Source organism: Cucurbita pepo, chromosome 3 (genome assembly GCF_057944985.1).
Source record: "Cucurbita pepo subsp. pepo isolate OVF chromosome 3, ASM5794498v1, whole genome shotgun sequence".
Classification (NCBI taxonomy): Eukaryota; Viridiplantae; Streptophyta; class Magnoliopsida; order Cucurbitales; family Cucurbitaceae; genus Cucurbita; species Cucurbita pepo.
The window spans coordinates 13649862-13660750 of record NC_141800.1 but is presented as its reverse complement, the minus strand read 5'-3'; the positions used below and the strand labels follow the sequence as shown (position 1 = coordinate 13660750).

At 34.4% G+C, this 10889-nt stretch overlaps 1 non-coding gene across 1 annotated transcript; it reads right to left on the bottom strand.

Annotated features, from left to right (window-relative positions):
- Nucleotides 1–74, bottom strand: TRNAR-ACG (transfer RNA arginine (anticodon ACG)). The gene has a single exon. It is a non-coding gene; the product is annotated as a tRNA-Arg (tRNA).
- Nucleotides 75–10889: the final 10815 nt, after the last annotated feature.

The window sequence follows — 10889 nt, the reverse complement described above, 5'->3', positions numbered from 1 at the left end:
CGACTCTGCTGGGGGATCGAACCCAGAATCTCTGGTTTCGTAGACCAGCGCCTTATCCATTGGGCCACAGAGTCATTGGTTTGCTTAACGAGAAATATATCTAAATTTATAAGAACATTCGTAATGTTGATATAGTATATTTACCACAAACCTAAAAACAAAAGGCAAAAATTATTAAATAGTTTTTTTTTTTAATTTTAATTTTTATTTTTAGAAGGGTAATAGATGATCAAATCAGGTCCCTTTAATCTATAAATATACTAAATATATGGAAAAAAAAAAGACTCTCATGTTGTCTACTCGGGTAGCCCTTCGTCCCTTCTCAAGGTGGGTTTACTTCTACACGCAGTAACTATTCATTATGTCACCTATTCATGTAGTCCTCGTCCATTATCAAGGGGAGTTTATGGGCCATCCCTCATTTCTACACATAATAGTGACCCTATCTACCGTCGAACTTTCAAAAGTTAATAATATTTTTGTTATTTAGATATTTGATTTTTAAGCCGGTTTAATTTTCAACTTCACCTTTTTACTTTTTCAAGGTGACGAACACATCCGACTTGACGTCATCAGGTCCTTTCTCTTATTTGTCAAAGAAAAACATTAGTCAAGCCCAAATTTTTAGAATACATTTAAAGTTCGATGCATTTAACCATCTTTCGTCCAAAAAGGAAAGAGGAATACTTAGTATTACTTGTCTATAGTATCCTTTAGCTGCTCGTATTCTCCATTTAAAAAAATATTTTACACACTTTTGTTTATTGTGAGATCCCACATCGATTAGAGAGAAGAACGAATTATGAGTGTGAAAATTTTTCTCTCGCAGACGCATTTCAAAAACTTTGAAAGGAAGGTCAGAAAAGAAAGCCCAAAAGAACAATATCTGTTAGCAGTGGGCTTGGACCGTTACAAATGGTATGAGAAGCAGACACCAAGTGATGTGCCAACGAGGAGGTTGAGCCCTGAAGGGGGTGAACACGAGGCAGTGTGCTAGCAAGGACATTAGACCCTGAAGGGGGTGGATTGTGGGGAGTCCCACACTGATTGAAAAAGAGAACGAATGCTAACGAGGACGCTAATGATTGAGGAAAAGAACGTAGCATTCTGTATAAGAGTGTGAAACCTCTCCACATAAACGGCTGTTTGGCAAGAAGACACTCCAGACAGTGCTACTTTGAAAAATGGGACAATTCACCGAGCTGGAAGTGCAATTATGGCATACCGACTACCAGTACAACACTTAGTTTACTCAATGGCCAACGTGGTCTCGTTCATGGCCTCTGTGAGCGTGATTCTGCTAATCATCAGTCGAGTTCCACTAAAAAATAGAGTTTGTAGTTGGGTGTTAGTGTTGGCCATGTGTGCGGCAGTAGTGTTCTTAGCATTGGCCTTTCTACAAGGATTTATAATGGTTAACCTTGTCAGCAATCTTGCTATAGGATATGGATATTTTCTAGCAGTATACTTTTTGTTCGGGCGTAATTCGTTTTCTTGTTTGGGTGGTCAATTGCTTATGCAGCTGTTTCACCTCTAAGCTTAAAGCCCACGACCCTTAAGTGTACCACACCTTAAATATTATATAAATTCAATCAAATTATTTTAATACTATATTTCATCCAATACCTAATATTGATTAATGTGTACGATCTTATTTTGCTTCGAAGTTTGTGTTTATAAAATGTACCTCATATTATAGATATCTAAAAAGATAACGATTATTATTCTCACGAGGCTTACAACTATAAGAACATAATTTGATACTCTTTAAGTTATTTTAATTTCTTGTTCAGAAAGTGTTGTTCAATACACTAAGATTCAAAAGTTGTCACAATCTGATTTTCGAGGTTTCAAAAATCGAATCGAGACTAAAAAGATGAAAGCGAAAACAAATAAAATAAAAGATAAAAATTCAATATAAAATTAATTAAAATGCATTTTTATGTCAATATAAAATTACTCGGGTACAATTTTCTTATTTTTAACTAATTGAAATACATTATAGATAAAATGTGGTTCTTCGAGTTTTGAGGTTGGTATAATTTTGGTATTTTAAATCTTAAGTTTGATTTTAGTAGCATTTATTTGGACAACACAATGACTCGCACATTCGATAGATGAACACAAAAAAACAGGAGTCAGAAAATACAAAGAGGAATATTGATTAGAAGTTTATATTAATGACTTCAAGTATGTACTGTAATAGAAAATACATATAATGCAAAAAGTACATTTTCTGAGCACAATCTAGAGTTTTACCATATATAATTATTTACTATACATAGTTGTTTACGATATACGTGACCTCCTTATAAATAAGGAGAAGACTCCCTAACCTAACAATTCTACTATTCGAGATTGATCTAGTCAACCAAGAATTGAATTATTAAACGACCATCAATATATTCACTGCACCAAACCAATTACGGTTTTCCACAACCTCATTTTTCAATATCAACACATTTTGTGCAACATGTCCGCTAGATTATTTGCACCCTCTATCTTCTCTAAACACGTCACCTTCTTCCACTGACCTACAACTAAAATGATAACATCTTCTGATTTGTTTTGTCTTTGAATGATAGACTAGGTTATTTACCAACTGAATGACACTTTGACTATCTACATTAAGAATTTTCTCATGCGGTTTCTTGCCTAATGCTTCTAGATAGTCTATAATCCACATCATCTCCTTTTCAACTTGAGCTATTGCCACATATTAACTGTATGAAAGAGCAATACAATTTTGAAGCGTAGACATCAAACTCATCCCATCATCCATGGCTTGCTTCCACTTGGTTGTATCCTCCAACTATAGGGCCCCATCAAAGGACTCTGGCTCCCCTTCATCCGTCAGCAACAAATATTGTAATGAAGGTGAATGCCTATCTAGTACTAGGATGGTTTTGGATGCTTTTTCTCAACATTTGCTCAAGTGTCACTTGTTGATACAAAATAAGGTATGATAAGATAAGTGAAAATCACTACAAGGGGAGTAAGATTCGGATTACCTTGTTGATCGAATATTTCAAGGCAAGAACATTGTTTGAGATTCGAATCACTCCACAAGCAAGATCGATCATGTCTAGCTTGGATGATTCTTGTTGATCAAATATCTCAAGGCAAGAACACTTGCTTGAGATTCGAATCACTCCACAAGCAAGATTGATCATGTCAAGCTTGAATGATTCTACATACAACCTAAACTACATAGAATTGCAAATAAACTTAGTCATTGGCTAAAGAAAGCACAAATGCTTCTTTTAATATATTTTTTCCAAGTCTACCTACAAATACAACATACATGACTTTATATAGCCTCAAAATGAAACTATTAAAGACATTCCAAGAGTTGTAACATTCCTATTCCAAGAGTTGTAACATTCCTACTTTTATGGCCATAATTAGCCATTACTTAAATGTAACCTAAAAAAGTCTTAAATTACAATACCTCTAAATTACTCTAAATTGTAACCCACCCAAAATTTACAACAATTAAACTTCATTCTTCTTCAATGTGGCATGAATTGAAACATCTTTTGATAATTTTGACAACCTTTTCTTCACATCTTCATTGAAGTATATTGTATGATTGATGTCTTTTGATTCATATCAAGGTGTCTCAATCATGTCACAAATACTTCATGGTAGATGATAAGATTTTACCATAGATGTTTGTGTTTAAGTTTGCATGTTACAAAGTAGTCTTGATCAAGCTAACTTGTGGAATAATCCGAATCGCAAATTTAGAATCAAGTTTTCTTTGCTCTTGATCTTAATCATCAAGGTAATTTGTTCCAAAACTTTCACTTGGGTTGATTCCTTATCCTTTTTGGGTTCTTAGATAGTTCAGATCTAAAGATTTTGTTCTTTAACAAGGTTGTTAGATCAAATCTAAAAGTTTCGTAACATTTGATATCAAAGCTTTAGATTCTAGGTTGGATATATGTTTTTGTTATTGTTTATTTCTTATTTTTCATTCCGAAATTTTCTTAATTCTTTTTCATCTCTTCATGGGTCAATCATCTAAAACAAAAAAGTGTCATTTTTGTTATTCTTTTCATATATATATATATATTTTTTTTTGTCTTTTATATTCTTATAAATCTTGTCTAGTTCTAAAACTTTGTATTTTATAAAATCTTGAAATTTGGGTTTCATAAAGGAAAAAAATGTCTATTTGCATTCTTTGCAACATGTCACAAAACAAAATCAGCCCAAATCTATGCTTCATCAAGCACAAAGACATGAGAACTATGGTAATAATGATCTATTTTAGATAGCTTTTCAATAAAATTTTGATGGAATCCATCAATCTATGAAATACATATCTAAATTACGTCAAGAGATGAATTTGCAAGACCAAATAAGAGAGAGACAAATTGTACAATCCATTAATGAGATGCATGTGAGTGAGAATAAAGTATCCAGGAAGAATTTGTATTGGTCTATGGTAATAGTTTTCACTATTAAAAGCGAGAAGTGAGTAAAGTGACCATGTCACAGGGATGTATGAGAATTATGTCAAGGCCATTAGGTGCCAGATATAGATTTCAAATCTTAGGCATGAGACGTAACAAATGGAATAAAAGCAGTACCTCTTCCAATAAGATGTGGTTTAGGGGCGAACCAAGGCGGAATATGTTGGGCATGTGACACATGAGTAAAGGTACATGATGAACCGAGACCATATTCGAATGAGAGAGATCTTGATGATAGGATATCTAAGAAAAATTTAAAAGAATTGTACAAGTCAGTGTCTATATAAACAAGGTGTACTTTCCTTTTTGGTGACTAAATCATAGAAACTCCTAAGAATTTTCCTCCCATACGTTCCCACAAGACCCTAATTATTTATATTTATGAATTTTTAAATTGATTGGATTCTAAATTTTCAAATATATTGAATTTTGTTTGGTGAAAGGGACATGGTTTGAATGTTCGTCCAAAGAAAAACTTTATTCAAGCCAAAATTTCTAGAGTACAATTAAAGTTCATAAAAAGTCCAATGCATTTACCCATTTTACGTCCGAGGAAGAAAGAGGAATACCTTTGACTTTGTGGCGCGACATTAATAGATGAAAAAGAGTGATTGTATAACAATTCTAAGGATTCAAATATCTTCATTAATTGACCAAAATGAAGATGTACTTAGCAACTTTATTTTCATTTAAAGAGATTTCACATGGATGGGGGAGGAAAACGAAATACTCTATATAAGGTTGTAGAAATCCGTCTCTAACAAACGCGTTTTAAAACCTTTAGAGGAAGTCTGGGAGGAAAAGTCCAAATACGACAATATATGCTAGTGGTGGATTTGGGCCATTAAACCTTTCTTAATTACCCTATTTTCATGATCGCTCTCACTTGGAATTGGCCTCATGCATCTCTTTTTTATTTTCCTACCATAGATTTCACCTAACTAAAACTTAGAAATTAAAAGCAAAACCAACCTCCACGACTTTAATTCAAGAGGACCCAAATATGGTTTTGGTTAGTACATCAAAGACTTTTTCAAAACATGCATTTAGTTTTCATATCTAGACAAAGTGTACGCGGAGAAATGAATGCTCCTATTATGCCAATGTCCAAATATATATATATATATATATCTTTTATATATCATAATAACCCAAAATATTCGAATTTAAAAAAAAAAAAGAATGGATTAGTCGCACATTTCTTAAAGTTTGAGAAGTGGGTGTTGGTCTTTGCTACAAAACCGAGGTCACTCACTTCATTTTAACATCCCATTTGAATAGTTTTCCATTTGAACAGTTCAAGCTAGTCGAAGAGTATAAAGTTGGGATTGATATGCTCGGACCCTTTTTTCCTAGTTTCAATTTTTCGAAAGCATTTAACATTAGTATGATTATCTTTTAACTAATTTTAATTTTTCGGAAGCTTTTAAGGTTCATATGATTACCTAAATTTTTTGATTCAATTTAAAGTATTTATGCATAATTAGACTTAGCTAATTTAAATTATTTTTGCAAAACTAGTGAGCCAATTCCCACACTAGAATTCTAACTTAAGATGGTTGGACTCCTTAGTCAGAATTTAATTTCAAAGATCAATGTTAAGCTAGCATCAAGGGGAGTCGTAGTAGATTTGGCCTAAGTCAACCAAGTAAGTGATATTACTATTGGCTTGGTCATAAGACTTGTCTTAATGTACAATGACTCGTGCCATGTGGCCCTTGCATGTGTCATTAATGTATTATGTTATGTGATGATGTGATAATGTTATATGATGATGTGATAACGTTATGTGATGATGTGATGACATTATATGATGATGTGATGATATTATATGATGACGTGATGACATTAGATGATGAGGTGATGATGTTATATGATGACTTAATGACGTTAGATAATATGATGTGATAATATTATATGATGATGTGATGATGTTATAGAATGATGTGATGATGTACATGATGTTGACATGATGATGAGATGCATAATAATAAGATGATGCGAGACGTATGATGATGAAATAACTTAATATGATGATGTTCCAATTAAAATGGTACACGTATTAGATGTTACGATGCATTATGACGACGAGTTTTCAAAGACAACCCTAGTTATTGTTAATGATGGTGAATGTATGAAGGTCAATGCGCGCATGTTACTAGAGTAATGTTTGAACGTTGTATAGGGTTGTATCATAAAGATGATTTAAAGATGAAAACTATAGGGACCTCATGCATTTTGTGTATTTATATACATTAAGATACTTCTCCATTTATGATGATGAGTACAGATGCATATACTATGATTGAGAATGTTTGATTAATCCACCACAACTAAATGATGTGAAAGTTATCTTATTTATAATCAAATAAATTACAAGAATATAGAAAGAGTAATAAACGAAAATAACAATAAAGGAAAGATAACTCTAGTAAGAAGACAAATATCTAAATATTTGTTTTATAATAAATATCAAATATGATATATATGGTAAACTATAATTCATTACTAAATATTCTTAACACCCCATCGCAAGCTGAGCGTCGAATTTGAACGAACATGAAACTTGAATCTAAAAAATTCAAAGAGAGGTTGAGAAACACTTTTCGTGAAGATGTCAACAACCTGGTTCGGAGGAGGCGTGGAGAAACACTTTCTAGGCCATTGAAAACTGCAGAGGGATCGTCGTTCAGCGGCGATGCTGTCTTGGCTTCGACGAGAATATGTCTAACCCATGAAGAGGGATTGTCGGGTACCGACGATGCTGCCTTGGCTCTGGTGAGAATATGTCAATCCAAGAAGTAGAAGAAGAAACCTAGAGCAAGGGACAAAGACAATGTTGAAGCCGGAAGAGTCGCCACAGTGGGCGAAGGGGCCAATTTTGGCGAGAAGGGAGGCGGCGACTTGGTTGACGAAGAGGCCAGTGTGATGCCCAGATTCCAAAGGTAAATCTCTGCAAAAGGTTGATGGGCTTATCGAGATTCCGTATATTTCTGAAGAGAAGACTGATGAGGATCCTGTGATTAGGATTTCTATGAAGGATGAAGGGAAGATTGGGAAGAAAATGAAAGAGACTATGTTGGTTGAGGGAAAATCGATTGTGTTGGAAAAGGTGAGGTTTGTATGTACAAAGTATGGCGAAGGGTGATTTGGAGGTCAAAAGGGTGGAACCGAAGAGTAATCAATCAGTTTCGCATGTGGCAACCATGGAGACTGCCCCTACAGCGTCAAAGCAAGCAAGGGTAGTGGAGAAGAAGATGAGTAGGGGATTCATAAGCCATTGAAAATAAAGGATCGGATTTGCTAAACGAAAACGGCTCTGTTACCATGAGAATATTTGATTAATCTACCACTTATGGTGTGAAATTTATCTTATTTATAATAAATTAAATTACAAGGATATGGAAAAAGTAATAAACGAAAATAACAATAAATGAAAGGTACCTACGGTAAGAAGGCAAATATAAATATTTGCCTTGTAATAAAATATCAAATATGTTATATATGGTAAACTATAATTTATTACTAAATATCCATAACACATATACTATGATTAAAAATGGTCATGCCTCGCATGAAACTTAGAGGTTTGCTGACCTCCGAACATTGCTACGGACAACTAACATGACTATGATGGTTCCAGGGGGTGCAAATTGCCTAGAGACCTACGCTCGCACGTGTGGGTCATGTGTAGGGAAGTAGTACACATTCAATTTTTTCCGGACGGAAGACCCGCTATAATGGTTTTTAAATGATAAGTCACTAGATCATGAGTTGCATACGTTCGGGTTCTCTGACCCCAATAATGAGGTAACTTATTGAGTATCTTTTAAAATACTCAAGCCGTGTGCTACATCTTTTCAAGTAAAAGCAAGACATCCCTATAAAGCTAACGAAGATATAGCAATTTGAGACCATGACACATGCATAGGGTAGCTGTACTTGTTTTCTTAGACTTAGGTTAGAATAGTCTCTTTTAATTTTAACATTATTTATTTTATTTAGTTTTCCATGTCTTTTAATTTTAGAACCGTGCATATGAGTATAGATGATGATGACGGTAGCAACTCTAGTGTTCCGTGTTTTTGGTATATTTTGAACTTCAATTACTTTGGCTTTAATGTGTTTATTTGAATCCAAATTCACCCATAATAGAGTATGGTGAACTACGTGTGGCTTTCAAGGGGTCAACGTAGACCATAACTTTGAATGGATCAAAGTAAGCTTGCGAATGTGGAATCTCAATTATTGTACTACGCTTTACAAGACTCTCCCTTCTTTGATTTATATATTACTCTCATTTCATACAATCTGAAAGCAAGCAAGCAAGTAAGAGAGTGGGATGAAAATATAGTGAGTATGGAGCAAAATCTCAAACATCCCACGCCCTCTTTCAATGGTATTCCTGATGATGCTGCACAAAATCAAGAACTTATAATTGTGATGCAGCCTGAGGTTGATGCCTTTCAACCAACCCCCCTCCACCTTGCTTCCAAAAATGGAGACATTGACACCGATCGAGCTTTGTTGGAGAACAACACGAGTGGTTGCTTGGTTTACGATAACAATGGGTTCATTCCTCTCCATTATACAGTGAAATTCCAAAAAACATTGTAGCTTCACATGTTAGAAAAAGAAGTGTAGCATCTTGAAATTCCAAAAAAACAGAGATGAGAATGTGCATCATTTAGAATAGGGCGGTGGAAGACATGGAGGAAGAAATTGAAATACAAAGGAGATTGGGTTCAAGAAGTGCAAGGGACAATGATGTTGGTGGCTACAGTGATCGCAACCGTGACTTTTCAAGCCGGGGTGAACCCTGCAGGTGGTGTTTGGCAACAAGACACTCCATACAATTCCAACAACTATGAAGAGGAATATTATTATATGAGCTCGAGTGCAACTTTGAAAAATGGGACAATTCTCCCAGCTGGAACTGCGATTATGGCATACAGACGACCAGTACAGTACTTGATTTACTCAATGGCAAACGTGGTCTCGTTCATGGCCTCTGTGGGCGTGATTCTGCTAATCATCAGTCGAGTTCCACTAAAAAATAGGGTTTGTAGTTGGGTGTTAGTGTTGGCCATGTGTGCGGCAGTAGTGTTCTTAGCATTGGCCTTTCTACAAGGATTTATAATGGTTAACCTCAAGCCTCTCAACGATCTTCCTGCAGCCATTGGATATTATTTAGCATTATACTTTTTGTTCGGGTTGGTCGGGTTGGTTGGTCTAATCCATTTAATTCGTTTTCTTGTTTGGGTGGTCAACAGCTTATTATGTTGTTTCACCTCTAAGTTTAAAGCCCACAGCTTTAAATGTATCGTAACTTAAATATTATATAAATTCAATCAAATTATTTTAATATTTAAGGTACGATACATTTTATATCGAAGTTTTGTGTGGAAAGTTTTTTCTAACACTTGCTTAAGTGTCGCTTGTTGGTACGAAATAAGGTGTCTTTAATCATGCCACAAAGACTTTACGGTAGATGATAAGATTGTAACAGGATTTAAGGAGGTTTCATGGTATTTTTCAATTTTAATGTATTACTTTTAAGCTTTTAAGTTACAACGAGTTAGTTGTAAGTATGGTATTAATGGGCATGAGAGTTACCTCCTTTAAATTGACCTTAGGTTAATTTAAGGTTTATTTTTAAGGCTATAAGTAAATAGTTTTACGAGATATGACAATTTACTACACAGTTATTTAGTATATATGTCATTTGTCATATATAGCTTTATTATGTATAACCATTGAGCAACATATAAATGTAACAATTCTCTCATTTGGAGACTGATCTAGTCAACTAAGAATTTCATTTTCAAATGACCATCAATATCTTCATTGCACAAGACCAATTAAGGTTTTGCACAACCTCAATTTTTCAACATCTAACACATTTTGTCAACATGTCTACTGGATTATTTGCACCCTATATCTTCTCTAAACACATCACCTTCTTCCATGGACCTGCGAGTAAAATGATAACATCTTATGATGTGTTTTTCTTTGAAGGATAGATAAGGTTCTTCACCAATTGAATGACACTTTAACTATCTACATTAAGAATATTTTCACGTTGCTTCTTGCCTAATTCTTCTAGATAATCTATTATCCACATCATCTTCTTTTCAACTTTGCCACATACTAACCTTCAGTATACGAAAGAGCAACACAATTTTGAAGCCTAGACATCAAACTCATCCCATCATCCATGACTTGCTTCCACTTGGTTGTATCCTCCAACTCTAGTACCCCATCAAAGGACTCTTGTTCCCCTTCATCAATCAGCAACAAATATTTTAATGAAGGTGAATACCTATCCAGTACTCTGATGATTTTGGATGATTTTTCTCAACATTTGCTTAGGTGTCACTTGTTGATACGAAATAAGGTGTCTCAATC